The sequence below is a fragment of the Myxocyprinus asiaticus genome, chromosome 48 (genome assembly GCF_019703515.2).
Source record: "Myxocyprinus asiaticus isolate MX2 ecotype Aquarium Trade chromosome 48, UBuf_Myxa_2, whole genome shotgun sequence".
Classification (NCBI taxonomy): domain Eukaryota; kingdom Metazoa; phylum Chordata; class Actinopteri; order Cypriniformes; family Catostomidae; genus Myxocyprinus; species Myxocyprinus asiaticus.
In genome coordinates this window covers 28268169-28293173 of record NC_059391.1, presented here as the reverse complement: position 1 = coordinate 28293173, position 25005 = coordinate 28268169, and the positions used below count along the sequence as shown (strand labels likewise).

Sequence of the window (25005 nt, the reverse complement as noted above, 5' to 3'; positions counted from 1 at the left end):
TGTTTTATTGTTATTTTTTGAATTCCTTATTATTATTTTTTTCATTTACCACAATTTACTACTACTACTAATACTACTACTAATACTAATATCTATATCTATCTATATCTCTATCTATTGGTTTCATACAATTTTCAAAAACACAAAAAACAAAAAACAAATACAAAACAGAGCTTTTTATTTTGAAGTGTAGCTGTGTGTTTTTGATGGTAGCTTCTCACTTCTATCAAGCCGGTTGCATACAATGTGATTATTAAACCGCAAAAGGCTGCTATTTATTTAAGTATGTAGTCTGTTGGGGCCTGGGAAGCGCAGTGAGTAAAGACGCTGAAAACCACACCTGGAGTCGTGAATCCAGGGCGTGCTGAGTGACTCCAGCCAGGTCTCCTAAGCAACCAAATTGGGCCCGGTTGCTAGAAAGGGTAGAGTCACATGGAGTAACCTCCTCGTGGTCACTATAATGTTGTTCTCGCTCTCGGTGGGGCACGTGGTGAGTTGTGCGTGGATGCTGTGGAGAATAGCGTGAAGCCTCCACACGCGCTACGTCTCCCCGGTAACGCACTCAACAAGACACGTGATAAGATGTGCAGATTGACGCTCTCAGACGTGGAGGCAACTGAGATTCGTCCTCCGCCACCCGGATTGAGGAGTCACTATGCCACCATGAGGACTTAGAGCGCACTGGGAATTGGGCATTCCAAATTGGGGAGAAAATCCCTCCCCCCCACCAAAAAAAAGTATGTAGTCCATACGTGCCACGTGCTACAAAATGAATGATCGCTCTGCTCGCTGTCATCTGCTACAAACAGAATGATGCTGTTTTCCGTGTGTGAGCAGCCAGTATCAGCACAAGACCGGCTCCACACATTCACAAGTGCTCACATTTGAAGCGCGCAGCACATGCAAACTACATATTTATCTCTTTAAATCGCAGCCTTTGCGGTTTAATAATCACACCTGGACATATCTTGGTTTTAATTGATGCGCTGAATGTTTACGGAATGACATTTGTACATCAGATGGTGGCAGTTTTTGGTATCGGAGCACTTTTGGGCATGAGTACATGAGTACGAGCGTGGTATCGGATCCGATTCCAGTTTCGGTATCTGGACATCCCTAGTCAAGAATATCAAGGAGTTACTCAGGGTCACACCATATGATCTGAACAAAATGTGCCTTTTCATTAAAATGTCAAAATATTAGCTATTGTTTTAAACTTCACACTTGGTGAACAAAAAAATGTGTTCATATATCAGTGCGATTTATTATATAAAAAAGAATGCGTTAAGCAAATTAAAGCAATTAACCATTACCCCCGACCGAAATAAGGAATATTTTTGCCATCTGAGCAATTCAAGCTTGTAGTACCACCTGTTTCCAGCAGGGCGCAATAAGCAATACTCCAGCAATTAGAGAACAAACCACACTCAGGCTTGCACACTAATGACAGCACAAGATGAGGATGCATTCTTGCGTTCAAACACAGGATGGAGCTTAATTCTGAATACAAGGATCGTTTAACGTTTTAACTTGACACAGCAACCTAAAAACGCTGTGTTTATGACGCGACGCAACCAAAGCACTCAAAGCATCCGTCTGACGCATGTGTGCATTGACACGTCCTTAGAAAAGCCCTTATTATAAATATTCTGAATCTCTGACAGATTGACGAATTCATTTGCAAAATGGATTGCTGTGGACAGTAGGCAAATGATAGGCTTATGTTCAATAATAAGGAAATAAATATTGCCTTCTAAAGCCATTTTTTGTCTTATCAATGCTTTACTCAACTGCCACAATAATGAAATTCATTTTAATAATCAAAATTATTATTTTTATAATATATATAAGTTTTTATAATTATTTTAATTTAACTATTTATAATTAATTGATCATTATATATTTAATTATTGTCATTTAAGGGGCATTCTCGGCAAATATTTATATATGATTAGTTGCAAGAAATTTAATTAATCGCCATATCATGTAATTAATTCGATTTAAAATGTAAACCGATTGACAGCCCTAATTTAAACACAACATTTAGTTTTTCAAGAGTTTCGGCTTTTGATGAGGCTTTGATTTATTATTTTTACAGTCCAAGAATGGTTACACCACATGACATTATTTTCATTTTAGCCCTGGAAAAAAATATCAAAATGACTTTGAACTCAGAAATTAAAAACTGTTCATCATAGTAGAGCGGCCCCTCCACTTTTAGACTACACCACAACTGAACTTTGGCTGACATAAAAATATGTGCACTTCCGGTGCACGCATTAATAGTAGTATAACATGGAAATTGACTGAAAAGGAGTGACTACTAGCCGCTTTGAATCTTTGCTTTCTTGTTCTTGATAGATAACAATGATCAAACTGATGTCTTGCTCAAGCAATTAATAGGTCAGGTTTCAGCTAATTTAAACATGTGACTTGCACTTAAGAAACTCGCTTCGTAAAGCTTTGAAATCTTAAGGATTCACTTGTTTTCAATCAGTGATTCTGAGCGTCTATCACACTAGCCAAATCATGTGAGTTCACAAGTTGGTATCACCAGTATGTGCCATTTCAAGCGCTTCAACGTTCCAGATCTTTTATCAAAATGAATAGATTCATTTGATTCAAAGCTCCAAAGTATTTAATGTGAACCTTCAATACCTCAAACAGTATCACACCTAACTCAAAGGAACACTAATCTCACCCAGGGTAAGTAATAAACATAAACCCATGTCATAACATAAAACGACATAATTAACATTAAACGGAACTCAAAACATAACTATAACCCCCAATAACTTTTAATGTTAATTAATAACTCCCCCAAACAGGCCCCAAAACCTGCACAGATGTACCTCATTAATTATGCAATGACATCAGACAATATCAAGTCCTCAAGTATTAATAACATCAGACGTTAAAGTATATTTCCTGGTAAGGACTATAATTCGATGTAGTTTTAGCATCTGATATTTATTTAAATAGGTAAACGTGCCATTTTGCTTTTGCACCAAGAAAAGTGAAACAATGCTGATGTCTGATCGATCCATCAAACCACTGATCTACAAAAGCCCCGGAACATGAATACAACAAGCCAGAAATGAATGAAAGTTGATGAGGGCGTGCTGGCTTGCTGTCACTGCCATTCTGTGTTCTATATAGACTCATGTTGAACCATAAGGAAACTCATAAAAAAAAGGGACCCATACACAAGAACATGCAGCTGAATTAATATAGATTTCAGTGGTGCAGAAACAGATATGAATCTCTTTAATTAGATTATGTCAGCATTCAAACTGTATGTTGATAAATAACTAGTCAGTCACCATGATTTGACAATGCTGGAAGCTTGTCTGGTATAAACTGGCCATATTCATTATTTTATATACATTTTAATTTATGGGTAGTATGGGTTGGTTCCTGGGTAGTAAGTGTTATTTCCTAATTGTTTATGTCTCAAAAGTATAGAAAATGGCTATTATTCCACACAAACTTTGCTTTTGTGACCAGGACAGTGATATTTTGAAATGTACCTAGTTTCCAGAACATTCCTGATAGATTAAGTGCTGAGTAAACTTGGAGTAACTTCTAGAACGTTCTAGAACTTTCCAGTAATATAAATAGTAGTATAAATACAGGGGCCTTAAGCCCACCAGTTCAGTTTAGTTCCAGCTGCCTAAGTGGATACATATCTGCATTTTTCTGAGATGGCATCAAGAGGCTGCAAGCATCCGGCAGATGCATTTTGCTATGTCTGCGGCCAATTTATCAAGACAAGAGTGAGAGAGTACTCCGTGGAAGCATCTGCTAAGATGTGTGAGGCCTACAAGGCATATTTCGGCATGCCTGTCGGGGATCAAGACAAACCCTGGGCACCTCATTTCACCTGCGAGCACTGCAAAAAAACTCTGGAAGGTAAGATGGACTCTCTCCTCCGGAGAGAGAGCAGCCGTCTTTAGAAGAGGGCAGCAAGTCAGAGAGCGAGGAAGATGTTGTTGATCCAAATGACAATTTCAGAGGTGGAGCTAAGGAGAGAAACCCATACTACCCCAACCAAAAAGACCTCAACGACTTGATTAGAGATCTTGGTCTCACCAAGTACAATGCCGAGCTTTTGACGTCTAGACTCAAGGAGTGGAACTTGTTGGATGAAAGTGTGCAAGTCGCAGATCAGAGGAAGCATCACCAACATTTTTCCAGCTTCTTCACTCGTCAAGATGAAGCTCTGCTTCTGCAACAATGTGACCAGTCTGTTCGAGGCAATCAGATTCGCCTGTAACCAGAATGACCGGCGCCTCTTCATTGACAGCTCATCCAGGAGCCTCAAAGCCGTGCTGGTCCATAATGGTAACAAGTACCCGTCTCTTCCCTTGGCTCATTCGGTGCACCTCAAAGAGGATTACAACAGCATCAAGACCTTGCTGGACACCTTGAAGTATGATGAATACATTTGGGGGCTGATTCGTGAAAGTGATTTACAGTATAATCGTAAGTCTCGAAAAACTACTCACTTCTAAATCTTTTGTAGTCATTTTTGTATTACTTTAGTAGAAATACATGTTAATTTGGATTCATATGTTGTTTTTTTTCTGACTTTATGTGAACGAAAAGACACAAATTCTCATTGGAAATAGGTACATTTCAAAATATCACTGTCCTGGTCACAAAAGCAAAGTTTGTGGGGAATAATAGCCATTTTCAATACTTTAGGAGGCATAAGCAATTAGGAAATAACATTTACTACCCAGGAACAAAAATTGTGTTACATAGTGTAATTATTATTTTATAAATTGGCCATATTGACTGCAGAATGTTGTTGTGATGTCATCACAACCAGTCCAGGTTGCTGCCCCGCCCCCACTTCAAAACTCGTTCCAGCGTAGGTGAACAGGCTGATTGCGACTGTAGCTCGAATATACAGTAACTGCATGTAAACGAACTGACTGTCGGTGGTTCTTGACCAGAATAAGCAGCAACGTGGATGAGACTTTACGTCGATAGTCAAGATACAAAACACAACAGAAAATGCATCTGAAAACCACAAGATTACACGTCACACCGCCCAAAATTCATCTGACAAAAAGAGAGGAGACAATTGTTCCCGCTGAAAACTGAGCAGCTCATTTCTGGATATGATGAACAACAAGGAATGACTCATTGCACTGAAATCCAATACCTTTTTGATGTTGTTTTCATACTGGGGGTTTGAATTGCTTTTCAACTTAGCAGACACATTTAGACCCAAAATGACTTCTAATAGAAGAAAGCTGTCAAGCCATAAGGAAACAACAATCACAAAACAGATCTCCTTAACCATCTCCAAACCAGCAATGAGATTCAATAGGGATTTTGCTGCTTCTCAGATGGTTTTCCTTAGAAGATGCCTGCAGTTTCACCAGGCCTGGCTCCAGCTCTAAGATGTAAGGTGGTCCATAGGACCCGCCGGGTGGGCCGAACAGTTGGAGGGGTGGGTGTAGGTGTAGTTCTCAAGGTGGGCCAAGTTCATGACTGGGTGGGCCAAGCCGGGCCTGAGTTTCACACGATATAGTCGTATTTAGTAGTTTTATTTAGTACATTGATTTGAATGTACCTACATTTATCCATTTGAGTTTGATGCTGTCTCCCTAATTGAGAGATCCTTGTTGCTTATTGCCAGATAAATACAGCTTGGGTTGCAGAGTTAAATTATATCATCATCAAACCTCTGTGGTACAGATACTCTCCGCATGGCTGGTTTCTGTCGTGTTTTATGTGCCGTAGCTAACTGTGAACACGGCCAGCGAATTACAGGAAAACGGTTCATTGTTTTATTCATGACTTACAGCAAGAGGGTTGGGAGAATGTGGAGGCTTAGCTATAATTTGGTGTTTGTTTACTTTATATATGATGCATCAAAAGTATTAATAAGTAGGGCTTTTTTTGCTAAATGATTTTGCATGGCTCATTATACGTATCGCGGCAGTTTCCTGGTGAAATAAACACTAGAGGCACTACAACAATGACTTTTATTAACTTTCACTCAATTCACGAATAAAACGGCAGGTTATCAGTTCACAAACACTTACTTTTCGCCGTTTTCCTAACACAATGCTGACTTGTGACCCAAATGGGGTCTTTTAGACGACGATCTGTCCTGTGACAGATGGGTCAGATTCAGAGAAAACGCTGTGAAAATACCAGGAACTCCAAAACCACCAAGGTTTGCTCACATAAATTGTTTAATTCACACAATGAGCAATGTATTCAAGTGTTGTATTTTTCATGTTTGTAACATTTTATTTTTCCCTCTAAAGTCCACTTATAATGGTGCACTGCAAAGAACATTTTCTTACGGAGTATTTTTTTGTCATTTTTACTGAAACATATCTTAACATTCTTAAAAGAACAGACATTTCTTTGAGAAGCAGTGTCATATTCTACATGTTTTTCTTTGTGAGTAAATGATGACAGAATGTTTATTTTTGGGGTGAACTAACCATTTAAAGACTTCCTCAATGCAGTAAAAGTCCTGTTCTGTGTGCTTGGAAATGCTTCAGTAGATTGATGCTCCAGATCTCTCTGCCCACAACCGGCTGTATTTCTACATCATTCTCATTGTATGTAAAACAAGTCTTTAATCATGACCAAAATCCAGATAAGCGCTCATAAAACCGTACTCTTGTGCTATTGTTCAAACCCGGTCACATTTGAATGCTCTTTTAGATCACAGATCAAAGATATCAGCCAACCGCGACAGATCATTTATTAAACTTCGGCAAACATAAAAATGTAAAACTATTTCTATTCAAAGCACCTATGATAAGGGGTCAATGCCTCCCACACCTGTCCAATCACAGTGAAGCACAGTTCCGCCCTGCATCCAATCAGATTAAAAGAATGATCTGATTGTGAGAGATTTAATCGGATGTCTTTACATCCTGTTTCTACAGAGACAGACACGCTAGCTCTGCTGCATCAGCATTATCTTCTGTTCACATTTACACACGGGCACCACTTCACCACCACACACAACCGGCTCTTTGCAATTTATTAAGAAACATTCCAGGTGTTTCTTCATCCCCCCCCACCAACAAAATGTTTATAGAAAACATGTTTTCCTTGCATAGTTTTTTCCTGCATCCTCAGTATAATTTTCCATCCTGTTAGTCTCTTGTAATATGCCTTTAAAAGAATGTCGAAGTGTGTCATCTCTACGCAACTCGTGCAATCAAACAGAATAGCAAAAACAATTCTTAATTAGTATTTTTGTCTTTTCTTCTAGTAAAACTATCTAAACATTCTTAAAACAATATATATATTTACTTGATATGCAAAATAGCATCTTAAATCTTGTTTTTGGAGAATTCTGACAAAAATTTTAAAACTTTATGCTTAAAACAAGAAGAAAACAAAATCTGCCAATAGGGTAAGAAATATAAACGTGTTTTCCCTTTGAATACAATTTTTCTCTCTCCATTGGAAAATAATTTTTTCTTGTTTTAACCATAAACCTCACCAAATTTTGTTCCATTCTGCTTCTCGCTAATTTTTTTCATTTTAGATATTTTTACTGCAAAAATACGACAAATATTGTCAATAAGATTATTTTGTGCAGTGTAGTTTGCCCCTCCTGGTAGATGCTGTAACTACACCATTCTGCAGGCAAAACGCATGTTTCTCCATTGGTGGCCATTCAAATGTAGCTGAATAAACATTTGTGAAGCAGCATACAAATTTCAAATAATTAATCATGTTATAGTACATGTTGTACATCCTCATATTAGCTAATTGCTAACTTCAGCACTTTCCATCCTGTCCATCCTGTGTGGAATCTTGTTAACTTTCTTGCTATTGTGTAAATAATCAAGTTGTATTTAATAAAGTTGTAAGCTGTCAGAAAATCTCTTTCAAGGCAAGTCAGTCCACTTGGCGGCCATCTTTGGAACACTCGCGGGCAGCTATTTTCAATGTAAACAAGAGGCATAAAAGTGCAGCTCCTATCTACTCGAATGGGGAAAGAGCGAAATCTCAAACGGTTGGTCAAGATTACGATCAAAGAACATATTTCAAATCAGCAGTAAAATCTGACAACAATGTGCTTACTCGGATCACGCTAAAAACGCTATTTTTCAGGCTGGTTCAGCTAATGTGCATGTGCACTTTCGAGTTGACTGACAGGCGATCTCTGTATCTAAAAGGTGATTGGCTCCTTAAACTGTAAGGCGGGACCTCCTTTTCTACATCTGTTGATGGTTGGGCGTTCAAATTTCTCACATTCATTGTAATACCAGTGGTCTGTCTCTGCTAAACTGTCTCTGCTGTCAGTTCTTAACACACTGAAAAAAATGAAGAATATATATATATATATATATATTAGGCCAGAAGTTTGGAATGATATACAGATTTTGCTGTTTCGGAAGGAAATTGGTACTTTAATTCACCAAAGTGGCATTCAACTGATCACACAGTATAGTCAGGACATTACTGATGTAAAAAACATCATCACTATTTGAAAAAAGTCATTTTTTATCAAATCTAGACAGCAGCCATCACTCCAACAACTTATCCTTGAGTAATCATGATAAATTGATCATTTGGCACTAGAAAATCACTTGCCATTATATTAAACACTGCTGAAAGCTATTTGGTTCATTAAATGAAGCTTAACATTGTCTTTGTGTTTGTTTTTGAGTTGCCACAGTATGCAATAGACATGTCTTAAGGTCAATATTAGGTCAAAAATGGCAAAAAAGAAACAGATTTCTCTAGAAACTCATCAGTCAATCATTGTTTTGAGGAATGAAGGATATACAATGCTTGAAAAAGATTTCATCGAAAGGTGTACACTACAGTCTTCAAAGACAAAGGACAACTGGCTCTAACAAGGACAGAAAGAGATGTGGAAGGCCAGATGTACAACTAAACAAGAGGATAAGTACATCAGAGTCTCTAGTTTGAGAAATAGACGCCTCACATGTCCTCAGCTGACAGCTTCATTGAATTCTACCCGCTCAACACCAGTTTCATGTACAACAGTAAAGAGAAGACTCAGGGGTGCAGGCCTTATGGGAAGAATTGCAAAGAAAAAGCCACTTTTGAAACAGAAAATCAAAAAGAAAAGGTTAGAGTGGGCAAAGAAACACAGACATTGGACAGCAGATAATTGGAAAAGAGTGTTCTGGATCTTAACCCCATTGAGCTTTTGTGGGATCAGCTAGACTGTAAGGTGCGTGAGAAGTGCCCGACAAGACAGACACATCTATGGCAAGTGCTACAGGAAGTGTGGGGTGAAATGTCACCTGAGTATCTGGACAAACTGACAGCTAGAATAACAAGGATCTGCAAAGCTGTCATTGCTGCATGTGGAGGATTGTTTTGATGAGAACTCTTTGAAGTAGTTTAAGAAGTTCTGAACATTTTATTCAAATTGTAATAGTAATTTTTCACATTATTAATGTCCTGACTATAAAATATGATCAGTTGAATGCCACTTTGGTGAATAAAAGTACCAATTTCTTTCCATAAGAGCAAAATCTGTACATTATCACAAACTTTTGGCCACCTGTGTGCGTGTGTGTGTGTGTGTGTGTGTGTGTGTGTGTATTTTCTTCCTTACCCCATTGGCAAAACATTACTAAACTTTGTTAGATTTCTCTGAAAATCTAGACAAAATATTCTATGTCATTATGCGTCTCAAATTAATCTATCTTGTTTTAAGAATGTTTAGACATTTTTAATAAAATAAATTTAAAAAAAAAAAAAAAAACACTCAGTAAGATTGTTCCTTTAGTGTTCCACACAGTGAAGTCATATGGGTTTGGAACAATGTTGGGGTGACTAAACTGTCTTAACTATTTCTTTAAAAGAGATGGTGAATGATTAAGGACACACTTTGTGCACAAAGATATTCTAAAATCTTAATGTTAAATAAAACTCTATTTTAAAAAAAAAGCCTCCTGTCTCTCTCCATTTTCCTGCTTTCCTTTTTTATCGTGTCTGTCCTCACCCAATCACTGATGAGGACATTTCATCCCTGACCTGCAATAAACAGACACATTTCCATACTGATAATCTCAACGTCCCACTCAAATCAGGATCAGCGATTCATTGAACACGAATACCAGCAGATGAGATGTGTATCTTTATCCTGTGGCTTCAGGATAATTTGACTACTCTCCTCTTTATCTGTGAAAGACGACCAAAATTTCAAAGTGTCAGACAAGAATACCTGCCCGGACATCAGTTTGACCTTGAGCTGAGCGGTATGATGGTATATACCATGTGACGGGAGACATGCATCAACCGGTAGAAGTTTTGCTATAGTGTTTATACTGCGGTAGAATATTTCAAGGCATTAATATATTCCATGCTTTGCATTCTATACACAAAGAAAGAGAGTAATGTGAAAATATGTGCATCAGGTTTCTGAAACAAGTTGAAGCAAGGAAGATATTGTAATAAAGGGCCGTTTGTAAGGCATAAAGCAAAGCAGAGTTAAGTTGTTTATGGTTGTTGAGCAGCATTGCAACTTGCCGCATTAATAGAATTAACAGTCGGAACTATCCGTTTTTTAAATTATGTTGGCTTTACAATGCCAATACACTGTTATTCTTTAGGTTTTTCTTTGTTAACCAACAAAGTTTGTTTTATAACCATAAAAGGATGAATGACAGAAGGCTGAAGTTTCCATCAAAATGACCCTGAAAACTCTGAATGCAAGTCGTTATTTTACGCTAACCATAGAGAATCAGAGAGAGTTAAGAACATAGTTTTTTATGTGCTGGCTCAATAATGCTATTTTGATCTTTTCTAAAAAAATAAATAAATAAATAAAAAAAAATGTTTTAGTCTTCCATAGTGTAGCTTTAAAGTGTGTAAAATGCTATTTTAGTGCGTACATTTTTTAAAATGTTTTAATGTTAATGCTTCCTCCTGTCCAATTTGTTATATTTACTGGAAGAGGATAAAATGTTGTTGAAAGCAGCGAAGTAAACGCAAATTGCATTCTATAAAACATTTGATTGGAGTAATTCAGTCTGGTCAAAAGCATCTAGTACATGCAAAAATTAGACCTCATTGTTTGCCTTTCTGTAAGAAAGTTTTAGTATACTGCTAATTTGCAATTAGGTCCAGATTTTACAGAATTCTTCCTTTTGCATTCCAGGCGGGTTTGATTTCACCACAAATAGAGAGTGTGAGAGATGTCCGTTTATCTTAAACGAAAATGTAGAAGTCAGCTCTCCTTCTGCGCTGGCAAGCGATGCAGAGAAACAACAATAAGCATTGAAATGGTAGAACCCGAGAAATATCCAACAGCACTTTTAAACAGAACTTCATACTGTAAACATGAGCTCGGAGATGCACAGAATATTGTAATTTATCAAAGTTCTCAGTTATGTGTCCGAAGCTTGTTTTGAGTTCTCAGGGGAACATAGAACCCTTCATTATTCCAAGACCATCCAAAACAACCTTGAGTTTTCACTGTGGTCTGATATTCAATACTGAAATTTAGGATAAATAAAAGAATGCTGATGCCTGACATTTTTTGCTTAGACAGACTGTAATGAACAAATAATTAAAATGAAAGTAAAAGCAGAACTCTGAACATAATCGTAGGCTGACCCATCAATTTGTATTTCTGCAATAATAAGGTGACATGCCTTCTGCTTGATCTACATTTGAGTCGTTCTATATACAGTTGAAGTCAGAAATTTACATACACCTTAGACAAATACATTTAAACTCAGTTTTTCACAATTTCTGACATTTACTTGTAGAAAACATTTCCTGTCTCAGGTCAGTTAGGATCACTATTTTATTTTAAGAATGTGAAATGTCAGAATAATAGTAGAGAGAATGATTTATTTCAGCTTTTATTTCTTTCATCACATTCCCAGTGGGTCAGAAGTTTACATACACTTTGTTAGTATTTGGTAGCATTGCCTTAAATTGTTTAACTTGGGTCACACATTTTGGGTAGCCTTCCACAAGCTTCTCACAATAAGTTGCTGGAATTTTGTCCCATTCCTCCAGACAGAACTGGTTTAACTGAGCCAGGTTTGTAGACCTCCTTGCTCGCACACACTTTTTCAGTTCTGCCCACAAATGTTCTATCGGATTGAGGTCAGGGCTTTGTGATGGCCACTCCAATATCTTGACTTTGTTGTCCTTTAGACATTTTACCACAACTTTGGAGGTATGCTTGGGGTCTTTGTACATTTGGAAGACCCATTTGCGACCGAGCTTTAACTTCCTGGTTGATATCTTGAGATGTTGTGTCAATATATCCACATAATTTTCCTTCCTCATGATGCCATCTATTTTGTGAAGTGCACCAGAAAAGCACCCCCACAACATGATGCTGCCACCCCCATGCTTCACGGTTGGGATGGTGTTCTTCAGCTTGCAGGCCTCACCCTTTTTCCTCCAAACATAACGATGGTCATTATGGCCAAAATGTTTCATTTTTGTTTCATCAGACCAGAGGAAATTTCTCCAAAAATTAAGATCTTTGTCCCCATGTGCACTTACAAACTGTAGTCTGGCTGTTTTATGGTGGTTTTGGAGCATTGGCTTCTTCCTTGCTGAGCAGCCTTTCAGGTTGTGTTGATATATGACTTGCTTTACTGTGGATATAGATACTTGTCTACCTGTTTCCTCCAGCATCTTCACAAGGTCCTTTACTGTTGTTCTGGGATTGATTTGCACTTTTTGCACCAAACTATGTTCATCTCTAGGATACAGAATGCGTCTCCTTCCTGAGCGGTATGATGGCTGCGTGTTCCCATGGTGTTTATACTTGTGTATTATTTTTTGTACAGATGAACGTGGTATCTCCAGTTGTTTGGAAATTGCTCCCAAGGATGAACCAGACTTGTGGAGGTCCACAATTGTTTTTCTGAAGTCTTGGCTGAATTCTTTTGATTTTTCCATGATGTCAATCAAAGAGGCACCGAGTTTGAAGGTAGGCCTTAAAATACATCCACAGGTACACCTCCAATTCAGTACACCTCCTATCAGAAGCTAAATTAGGCTTGACATCATTTTCTGTAATTTTCCAAGCTGTTTAAAGGCACAGTTAACTTAGTGTATGTAAACTTCTGACCCACTGGAATTGTGATGTAGTCAATTAAAAGTGAAACAATCTGTCTGTAAACAATTGTTGAAAAAATTACTCATGTCATGCACAAAGTTGATGTCCTAAATGACTTGCCAAAACTATAGTTTGCTAATATTAAATCTGTGGAGTGGTTAAAAAATTAGTTTTAATGACTTAAACCTAAGTGTATGTAAACTTCTGACTTCAACTGTAATCCTTAAAACATGCCAAGTTAACTTGAGAAGTTCTCAATTGGCAAGTATTTTTTTTTTTTTTTTAAGCTTAATCTTCACTAAATGTGGTTTTATGCGATTGATAGTACTTTAATTTGGTCTCGGAAGAATATTTACTTGACAAGCAAAATAGCATAAGAAATTAAGTCTTGTTTTTGGAGAAATCTAACACAATTTTGTAAACTTTATGCTTAAAACAAGAAAAGAGATCTGCTAAAAGGGTAAGAAAAATAAACTTGTTTTACTTTTGAATTAAGTTTATTTTTCTTACCCCAGTTTTATCTTGTTTTAAGTTTAAAATCTCATATTTTGTTAGGTTTCTCTAAAAAGCAAGTAATATATTATTTCATTTTGCTTGTCAAGTAAAAGTGGCTTATTTTAAGGGTGTAAAAAAAGGCTCAAGTATATGATTTTATTTATTTATTTATTTGCAGTGCTAATGAGCAACCTGTGAGTAAATGCAATTTTACATTTCATTTTATTTATGCATCTGGCATATGCTTTTATCCAAAGTATTTTACAATGCATTCAAGCCATATTTTATTTGTATATGTTTTGTGTACATGTATATCTTTTATCTGATAGATTTAGAGTTGTTTCTCCAGTGTGTGTAAAACTATCGTTGTTTTTAGTGTGCCTATAAACAGTGCTCCACTTGTTTTTGATTATTATTTATTGTTAAAGTTTAGCATAGTTTGTTTGCGGTGTACTGAAGTCGCTTTGTTCCCGTGCTTGTCACTTTGCGTGACCCTTAGTTTTGGTTGCCCATGTAACTAGCTTTGTTGTGCTAACTAGCATTAAGGCGTGTCCAGCTTTTTTCACTTAAAGGAATAGTTCACCCAAAAATGAAAATTTGCTGATAATTTACTCACCCTCAGGCCATCCAAGATGTATTTCTTTCTTCATCAAAACAGAATTTAAGACTTTTAGGATTTCTTTTCAGGCCTCCTCTACCAACGAGCTTACATCATTCCTCTCATTAGCGCATGTCACATAGATGTATGGAAGTGAACCTTTTGTAGTTCAAAAGTATATAAGTATTTTTTGTTTCTAAAAAATAATCAATCGTTTGCATTCAGAAGAACTTTCCTTGTCGACTGGAGTCATGTGGATTATTTTGATGCATCCTAAATATGCATTTTGGACCGTCAAAAAATGGAGTACATTCACTTGCATTGTTTAGAGGAGGAGGCCTGAAATGAAATCCTAAAAGTCTTAAGTTCTGTTCTGATGAAGAAAGAAACTCAGATACATCTTGGATGGCCTGAGGGTGAGAAAATTCAGCAAATTTTCATTTTTGGGTGAACTATTCCTTTAACGACTCCTTAGCACCGTGTATATAATTGAAGTGAACGCTGACGCGGAAGTGGCAGCGAAAGTGGTTGCCCTTGTGGAAAGCCCTCCTCGTGTGAAGACATACTTGCGTAAAGATCAGTGAGTCTACCTGTGCGAGTCACCGAGCAAGGACACCGACAAGGGCGCCACTCACCATAGCACATAGCGCCTGCTCCGCTCTCTTTCTCAGTGGGACTCTGGAACTGCCAGTCAGCTGTGAACAAAGCTGACTTCATTCCAGCCTTCACCACACAATCCACCCTCAGCATCCTTGCACTGACAGAAACATGGATACGTCCAGAGGATACAGCAACACCCGCTGCTCTCTCCAATAACTTTTCCTTCTCTCACACCCCTCGACACATTGGTAGGGGTGGGGGAACAGGTTTGCTCATTCAAAACAACTGGACATTTTCACCACACTTCTCTCTATGTAACAATACTTCTTTTGAATTCCATGCTATTACTGCAATGCAACCCACAAAAATTAATGTTGTTGTCATCTATCGCCCTCCAGGTCAGCTGGCATACTTTCTCGAGGGGTTGGATGTCCGGCTGTCCTCCTTCCTGGAAGATGGTAGGCCACTTGTGGTTCTTGGAGATTTCAACATACACCAAGACAAGCCCCAGGCCACCGAACTTCATGCTCTTCTGGCCTCGTTTGACTTGGGAAGACTAAGAACTACAGCAACTCACAGATCAGGCAACCAGCTGGACCTCATTTTTACATGTAATTGTACCAACTCAAATATTCTTGTTACTCCTTTACATGTCTCTGATCACTACTTTGTTCAATTCAACATGACTCTCCCATCTATATTAAAACAGACTCCACCTTTAGTTTCCTTTCACTATAACCTCCATTCTCTTTCACCCTCGCCCACCCCACCACCTGTTCCCTTGACCCCATTCCTTCCCACCTTCTCCAGGCCATCTCTCCCTCTATCCTATCTGCACTCACACACATAATTAACACATCTCTACTTACAGGCATTTTTCCCACTACATTTAAGCAGGCTCGAGTAACCCTGCTGCTGAAAAAACCTGCACTTAACCCCACACAAGTAGAACACTACAGACCAGTCTCTCTCATCCCATTCATGGCGAAAACACTTGAAAGGGCAGTTTTCAATCAGATCTCTGCCTATCTCTCACAGAACAAGCTGCTGGATGACAATCAGTCAGGCTTCAAAAGTGGACACTCCACCAAGACTGTCCTTCTGTCTGTCACTGAGTCACTGAGACAGGCAAAAGCTGGATCCAGATCATCCGTCCTGATTCTACTGGACCTTTCTGCAGCCTTTGACACAGTCAACCATCAGATCCTACTCTCCAACCTCTCTACTCTGGGCATTACAGGAACTGTGCTTGACTGGTTTAATTCCTATCTCTCAGGTAGGTCCTTCAAGGTAGCCTGGAGAGGTGAGGTGTCCAAGTCACATCAGCTACTTACTGGGGTACCTCAGGGCTCAGTGCATGGGCCACTTCTCTTCTCTTTATACACAACATCACTGGGACCCATCATTCAGGCACATGGTTTCTCTTACCACTGCTATGTCGATGACACACAGTTCTACTTGTCTTTCCAGCCCAGTGACACCACGGTGACTGCTCAAATCTCTGCCTGTTTGTCATACATCTCGGCCTGGATTAAGGAACACCACCTTCAATTTATTAAAGCCAAGACTGAACTCCTTGTCTTTCCAACCAACCCTGCTGCTGAACACAACTGCAGCTGGGTTCAACTACAGTAACGCCTTCCAAAATGGTCAGAAATCTAGAGGTAATCAATGATAACCAACTAAGTTTCACAGACCACATCTCAAAAACAACACGATCATGTAGATTTACACACTACAATTTCAGGAAGATAGGACCCTTCCTCTCTGAACATGCCACACAACTTCTTGTTCAGTCACTTGTCATAACTAGACTGGACTACTGTAACGCTCTCATTGCAGGCCTCCCTGCATGCACAATTAGACCCCTGAAAATGATCCAGAATGCAGCAGCATGTCAGGTCTTTAATGAACCAAAGAGAGCGCATGTTTCACCACTCCTTGTCTCTCTTCACTGGCTGCGAGCTGACACACGTATCAAATTTAAGGCTCTGATGCTGGCATACAGAACAGTCACTGGGTCTGCTACAGCATACCTAAAATCATTTCTACCGAGCTACGTTCCCACCAGAAGCCTGCAGTCGGCTAAGGAACGGCCCCTTGTTGTACCAACACAAAGAGGCACCAAAACACTTTCAGTTTCATCGTACCATGCTGGTGGAATGACCTTCCCAACTCCATCCATGAAGCTGACTCTCTTTCTGTCTTCAAAATACGGCTAAAGACGCATCTTTTCCATGAGCACTTAACCAGTCATAAAATTAAAAAACATTCTTGTTGCACTTTAATCTGTCTTGAATACTACTATTCTGATTCTAGTGAAACTTTGTAATACAGCACTTTTCGTACCACTGTCTCCTTAAGATGATTAGTTTATAATGTATTCCTCTTTTGTTAGTCGCTTTGGATAAAAGCGTCTGCCAAATGAATAAGTGTAAATGTAAATTTGGGAATGAGGGCTGACACAGTTTAATCCAAATCATGCTCTTCTCCAGATTTATTTAAAAGATTATTAAAAAAAAATAACAAATTACAAATGACCCGACAACAATGTTTTTTTACATGATAAATTGATAAAATCCCACTTAAAAGTACTCAAACACACATTACTCCCATAGGCTCTCATTAGAAAATAGCAAATGCATGTCAGAGTACTGGCGGCAGGGCAACAGTTGCTAAGACAGGATTGGTCAGAAGCATTTTTAAGACAGGGCTTAGTGAAGGGGTCAGTTAGTATTTTTCTCTTATTTTCCAGTAAAAATATCAAAATAGCCATAAAACAAGAAATATTTACTTGACAAGCAAAATGGCATAAGATATTAAGTCTTGTTTTCAATTAAATCTGACATTGTAATAATCTTTATGCTTTAAACAAGAAAAATTATCTGCTATTTCCTTTAAGTTTATTTCCTTACCCAGTCGGCAAATAGTTTTTTCTTATTTTAAGCATAAACATCACTAAATTTAGTTAGATTTCTCTGAAAACAAGACAAAATGTCTTATGCAATTTTGCTTTTCAAGTAAATTTATCTTGATTAAGAATATTTTTTACTGGAAAACAAAAATACAAATTAAGAAAATGATTATTTGCAGTATACCTACAGGAGTAGTAAAGGAACTACCTGCGACCTGCAACAACCGACCCCTTGTTTATGTCTGAGAGAGCCGCAGATACAAATATGGAGGAAGAAAGCAAGTGTAAATTGTCTGCTGCCGTCTGCATGCTCTGACGGGCTACATTAATCTCCTCCAGGGCTTTTAGTGTGGTTTGGGGAGGGACAGAAAATTCTTCACACGGTTAAGAAGCTCACCTGCCTGAGAGCAAAGTGTGTTTGAAATGAGGAAGTGCAGGAGTGGTTGACCTCTGCTAATATTTCTCTGAAACCGGCGACAAACTCCTTTCATGCGAACACTATGAATCACCTAGATGACACACCAGCCGTGAGAGGAAAAGGTACGTGAGCGAGTGCGTGAGCACTTCTGTCAGCACCTTTAAATGCACATACAAATGCTATCTTCACTGTGTACACACTCAACAGTTAAGCCCACTAAAAGCAAACAGATATTCTCGGCTTTTACCTCTCAAAACAACATGTGTGACTGTGATCTTATTTAAATGGGAAATAATTATGAATCCGCACTCAAAATAGGAAAATATTACATCAATTTATTTCTACAGAGACCCCAACAAAGCAAAATGTTTTCGGGATCACCTGACTGATATTTGGCGCAGCATTGTTTGTTACATTGCTGATCTTATTTAGATACAATTAGATTCACAAGACAAACAAATCTGGTTCCAAACCTGTGTGACTGTCTTTCTTCCGTGGAACACAGAATAAGACATGAATTTCTGAGCTGCTCATTCGCATTTAAACAAAGCATGCTGTGAGCGGGGCTCTAAAAATAACACAAAAAAAACACTTTTAAAGTATGATAAAAGTAGTCCTGTATTAGACGAGACATCCCATATTTTGGATGAAATGAAGATGTCGGTCAGACAGCAAAATGTCCGGTATTGGCATTGTTTACCATATTGAAGTGGCGAAATGTTTTTGCAGAAAAGTTGGCAACCCTGGCGATAACCAATCACACAGTATGCTAGCATCTTTTATTTTCCAAACTATGCGGTACTATAGAGCATTTTCTAAAACGAAGGAAAACGCTTTTCCAATGTGGATGAGAGGCGTAAACATGGCTAAATTAATGCACTTTCAAACTAAAACATTGTGTGGACATGGTTAACACCCTGTAGACGCAAATGGCGTGACGCATCCAGTCAAAAGCAAATCGCTCCCATTGGAATCACACAAAAAAAAAAGCACAAACAAATACTCTGTCTGTTCCAAAACTTAGTGAGCTGCCTTGCTGTCTCTTTCCTTCATTGGCAGATGTCTTCTATGGCAGCACCCTAACCAAAACTGAACCTCATAAAAGACCGATTTGGAACAGTCTACATTGGTGGCGACTCCATGGGCACCATTTTAAGAGCACTAGCTTTAAGCGCAGTGCTATGCCATAAGTTATAAGTGCAAAGTCAATGGGTACTGCACTAAGTCTAGGCACAAGTAGGTTTGGAGAAATCGCCTGTGCTATGTGCAAATGGGCTGGATCAAATGAAATTTCATTCTGAAGTTTTCTCCGGTTATTGCACCATCTATGTCCAATTATATAGTCCATTCCCTCCAAGCATCAGCGATATAAGACAGCACATCCATAAGAAGTTGGTAGTGTAAATGGACTGTATGCAATGAATTAGAAGAATTGAAATTATGTTCTTTTGTGCATTAACTGTGTTCTTGATGATTTTTGGGCATATTTCTATGACAGTGACCCGCTCCTTTTATAAGCATGTAAAATGTTATTCTCATCAGAATTTATATGTAGACTATGTATTATTAATCATTTTTAGATTAACAGTGATTGTTGTCAGGTGGGGGTGCGGATTCAGACGCAAACAGATGGCCAATGCAACAGTCTTTATTAAAAGGAAAAAAAACTCAGTCAAGGCAAAATCTAGCAAAGTACTTAGGATAGTAACCACAAGTGTGATGGTAAGGGCTGAAGAGAACCAAATGAGCAGAGATCTGGGGAATGGGGAAAGCCAAGCAGATGAACTTGAGAGGGAAATCCAAAACCTAGTCAAAGCAGCAAGGTTCAAAACCAGTAGGAACAAACTTTGCAGGACTAACAGGGCAGGCTGAGCTGACTCAGGCAAACTCAGAACAAACTAGCAGAGAACAGAGAGAAAGACTCCAACGTTGCTGGCCATGTGGAACCTGAAAAACAACAACAAAACAAACACACAGGGAGAAAACATAAAAGACACGCAAACAAAGAAAGAGAGAGGGAAAAAACTGGCTAAAAATAAGCCCGGAGTCCTGACAGTACCCTCCCCCTTAGGGACACCTCCTGACGTTCTTGATGGGAGGTTGTGGTTGCCTGTGGTGAAACTCTGTAATCAGAGACCGATCTAGAATGTCCCAGGCTGGGACCCAGCATCTCTCCTCAGGCCTGAAGCCCTTCCAATCAACTAGATATTGGAACCCATGCCCTCTGCGTCTGACTTCCAGCAGCTACTTAACAGTGTATGCAGGGCACCGTCAATAAGATGAGGGGTAGAGAGGACTGGAGGTGGGGGACACAGTGAACTGCGACAGAGGCTTGATCCGAGATACATGGAACACTGGGTGTACTCTGCTTAGAGGTGGTGAAAGCTTAAGGCGGATGGCCACAGGGCGGATTATTTTGATGATGGGGTAAGGGCCTATGAATCTGGGGGCTAGTTTGCGAGAAGGCAACTTTAAGGGCAAATCCTTGGAAGATAGCCAAACTTTCTGTCCACAGGTGTAGAGCGGGGCCTGAGATCAATGTCGGTCTGCAATGGACTTGGTGTAATCCCTGGATTTGTTAAGGGTCCTGCAGACCAGCCTCCAAGTGCTGCGGCAACGGCTGATGAAAGCTTGGGCAGAAGGGATGCAGCATCCAACTTCTGAGAAGAAAAGAGTGGGGGTTGGTATCCCAGGGAGCATTGAAAAGGGGAGGAAACTGGCAGAGAGTTGTGGGCATACTCCGCCCATGCCAGTTGTTGACTCCAGGAGGAGGGGTTGTGTGAGGCCAGGTAGCATAACATCCATTCCAGATCTTGGTTGGCCCACTCCGTTTGCCCATTAGACTGGGTATGGAAGCCCAATGACAAATTGACTGATGTGCCGAGCAGATGACAGAAATGGGAAATTAACTGGGGCCCCCTATCAGATACCACATTCCAAGGAAGGCCATGAATCTTGTAGAAATGATCGATCATGACTTGAGCAGTTTCTTAGGCAGAGGGAAACTTGGGGAGCAGGATGAAATGGACGCTTTAGAGAAATGATCCATCACAGTCAGTATTGTGCTGTATCCCTTGGAGAGAGGGAGACCTGTTATGAAGTCAAAGGCGATGTGTGACCAGGGGTGCTCGGGGATCAGCAGAGGTTGTAGAAGACCATCAGGAGGACGGCTGGAAGTCTTGTTCTGGGCACAGACAGAGCAAGCTGAGATGAAGCTACTGACATCCTTGGCCATGGACGACCACCAAAAATGCTGACAGATGAATGCTAAAGACCTCCTAACTCCTGGGTGACACACCAGTCTGGAAGAGTGGCCCCACTGAAGAACTGCTGAGCAGACTGGTCTGGGAACAAACAGTCTCCCCTGTGGACAGCTTTCAGGAGCATGGATGCTGCAGAGTGCCCTTCTGTGCCCTTCCCACAAGACTGATGCCAGCAGGCACCCAGCAGGCAGGATGGGTTCTGGGACAGCCTCTTCCTCAGAACCTCTGAACTGACGTGAAAGGGCATCTGGCTTGACATTTTTGGAACCTGGGCGATAAGACAGATGGAAGTTAAACCACCCAAAAAACAAGGTCCACTGAGCCTGCCGCGAGTTCAGACATTTTCCTGTTCTGATATGTTCCAGGTTTATGTGGCCTGTCTGGCACTTCTGCTCCTTCCAGCCAATGCCGCCACTCCTCCAGGGCCATCTTAATGGCAAGTAACTCCCTGTTCCCAATGTCGTAGTTACATTCAGTCTGGGACAGCCAATGGGAGAAGAATGAACATGGATGGAAAAATGGTCCAAAACTTTGTGAAAATTGTCACTCTCTGCAACAAATCAAAGGCACATGTCATTAATGGTATCGGACACCTGTTCTTTATGGTGATCTCATTGAGGCCTCGATAGTCAATGCAGGGGTGCAACAAACCATCCTTCTCCACAAAGAAGATCCCACACCGGCCGGATACGAGAAAAGGCAGATGAGACCAGCTGCTAGAGAATCCTTGATATACCTTTCCATGGCTTCATTCTCTGGAGCAGACAGGGAGTAATGGTGCCCACTATGCGGAGAAGTGCCCAGCAGCAAGTCTATAGCACAGTCATTTGGTTGATGGGGAGGGAGAGATGTGGATCGGGACTTACAGAAGACTTTGCGTAGATCAAGATAGTCAGGAGGGATCGAGCTTAGTTCACCACATTCTTGCTGTGGGACAGAGAGAGGAGAAACAACAGATACAGTGGAACCAAGACAATGCTCATGGCAGAACTGACTCCAACCCATTACCAAATTTCTTGCCCAGTCTATGGGAGGGTTGTGCTGAACTAACCAGGGGTGACCAAGCATAATGGGGACAAAAGGAGTCAACAGATAAAAAAAACTATTTCTTCTTTGTGATTCCCCGCGGAAGGAGGAGACTCACCGGTTTGGTGGCTTGGGAAATGCTGGCCAGTGGCTGCCCATTGAGAGTGCTTGCTTCAAGGAAACACTGGAGGTTGGACACAGGAACACCCCAATCAGCAGCAAGTTGCTGGAGTCCACCAGTACAGAACACTGGTGAATATAACCCCAAAACTGGACTGATGCTGGGAGAATAGTGCAAAGCACAGGGGAGTTATTGACCTGAGTTACGCTCACCAGTGCTCCCTGGCCTACTGGTGAGCGTTGGCTTTTAGTGGGCAAGACGTTGCCATATGTGAGTTGGCATTGTTTCTCTTGTGAGGAAAGGCGAGTACAACCAATCTGCATAGACTCTGGGTTAGGCAGAGGATCAGACTCACGTTGAGGGGATATATCTTGCAGCTGACTTTCCTTCTGCCAATGAGAAATTCGGGCACTCTGGCCCCGGCACCACTGAGAGAGTCTGTTGTCAACTCGGATGGCCATGTTCACAAAAGCATCGAACTCAGATGGTAGGTTGTGAGTGTATACCTCATCTTTAATGTCCTCAGGGAGTCCATGCAAAAATGCGACTGTCCCAGAAAGGGGGGAAAAAACAGGCTAAAAATAAGCCTGGAGTCCTGACAATTGTATTGGCATGCATTTCACTTCTACCAGTCGATTTTGATTTTGAAAAATGTAATTAATTTATTGTAACACAAAAAAATTAAACCAACATTTCTAAATTTAAATTACACTTCAAACGAAGCGAAAATATAATAAAAATAATGAAGTGGTCAAAAAATAATTTTACATTAAAATTTAAAAACATTTTACTCTCTCCAACTTCTTCCACCAGCCCATTTTGCAGTGACTTAAAAATCACTCTAGGACAACAGGTAGAAAAATACTAATATAAATTAGATCATAAACACAATTGTAAATATAAACGTAATAATATTAATTGAAAATAAACTTTGACCTATAGATAGTTGAACACAAATCTCATACATTTTTGTTACATAAAACAGCTACAACTCTGTTCGTCATGGGCATTTCATGTTCCACTATATTTTCAGAGTTTAGACATGAACTTTATTACCACCTGCTGGTGGAATCTCCAAATTGCAAATGCAGGAACTGAGTTTGGCTCCTGAAACGTTTTAGCGCAATGACCTATTTTGCAAACTGTGCTTTGCGCCACTTCATTACCATACATTCATTTGCGTGCATACTCCCACCCACGCCGACTTGCGCTTAGCACTGGTACGAAACTTGCGATTAAAATTAGTGCTCTCATGAAAGTTGGATAAGACGTTGCGCAAGGTCGTTGCATGTAGCGCTGCACTTTGCACACTCACGAAAATAGAGCCCACGAAAATAGAGCCCCATCTGTTATTCAAATAGTGCTTCTCACACGCAAAGCACGAGACTGATTTCAATACAGGTGATGCAAGAGGAACGACTCAATACTTTAATGAGCATAAAAACGCATTGCACACACACATTTTAGGTCAAGAAAGGTCAGTTTTCTATTATATTAAACTATATTTATTGATACTTTTTAGTATTGAATGGATTTCGAAGTATATTTATAATAAAAAATTGCTTTCGCATCATTTGCCATCTTGGATTTATTTTTCCACCAAGCTCATCACTGCATTTTGGGTTCGCCTACCCGGGGAATGACACATACGATGCTAACTTTGAATTTGGCCAAAATGAGTTATCTTAGGAGACAGCATGATTAAGATACCTAGCTTTTAGAACTGCCTTCACGTCGGGAGAGAGCCTATGTGCCTTAAAAAGCTGCCTTTTGGAGGAAGCTCACTAGGTTTTGGAACAGATCCATTATGTGATATAGTCCGTTTTAATTAGATTTAACTATTTTTATCAAAACGTTTTGGTATTGAATGAAATAAGTATATTTACAATCAATATTTCTTTCACTTTGTCCACCATCTTGGATGAATTTGAGTTTTTCGGGATTGCCTTCTCTGCAAAGGATACATGACAATACTGCTTTAGAATACGGCCAAAATAATTTTCTACTTTTTGAGACCGCTTTTGTGGGATTGCACCTTTGATGCCTTACAGCAATACTTTAACCAAAAATGAAAATTCTACCTTTCTTCTTGCAACAAAGCCCATTTCGGTCATCTCCACATTCATCTGTTCTGCTAGCATTTAAGACGAGCCCTTTCTGTGTTCTGTAGATATTTCTTCACCGAACTTTTCTGAAAATGATGATCCCATTTGGCCTGTTTTTTCACTGAAATAGAATCCTTCTTCGAATCAATTCTTCAGACGCTCTGAAATACTCAATAACCCGGCTATTAATGTGCGCCATAGAGAACAGCCAGACGTTCTATAGCCAAACGTATCCAAACTGACCAGAGAGAGAGAGAGAGAATTAACTCTGTGGTTTGGTGATCATCATCTCTTCGAAAACAACAGAATCTACTGGCCGCTCCGAAGCTTGTAGTCGGGGTCCTTACGAGCAGGAATAAGTTAGTGGTTACAATTTGGAAGATTTACAATACTGGA

The 25005-nt window shown here is 39.7% G+C and overlaps 1 protein-coding gene and 2 long non-coding RNA genes across 4 annotated transcripts in view; 2 read left to right on the top strand and 1 right to left on the bottom strand.

Moving 5' to 3' along the window:
* Positions 1-9436, top strand: part of LOC127437139 (uncharacterized) — a 222433-nt gene extending 212997 nt beyond the window's left edge. The window contains exon 3 of the long non-coding RNA XR_007896527.1: positions 8816-9436. This is a non-coding gene — a long non-coding RNA (uncharacterized LOC127437139). The remainder of the gene's footprint in view (positions 1-8815) is intronic.
* LOC127437122 (protein Wnt-7b-like) overlaps positions 1-25005 on the bottom strand; it is a 59568-nt gene that overhangs the window by 16494 nt on the left and 18069 nt on the right. The window lies entirely within an intron of this gene.
* The window catches only part of LOC127437141 (uncharacterized), a 33515-nt gene continuing 26619 nt past the window's right edge, over positions 18110-25005 (top strand). Inside the window, exon 1 of the long non-coding RNA XR_007896530.1 lies at positions 18110-18216. This is a non-coding gene — a long non-coding RNA (uncharacterized LOC127437141). The remainder of the gene's footprint in view (positions 18217-25005) is intronic.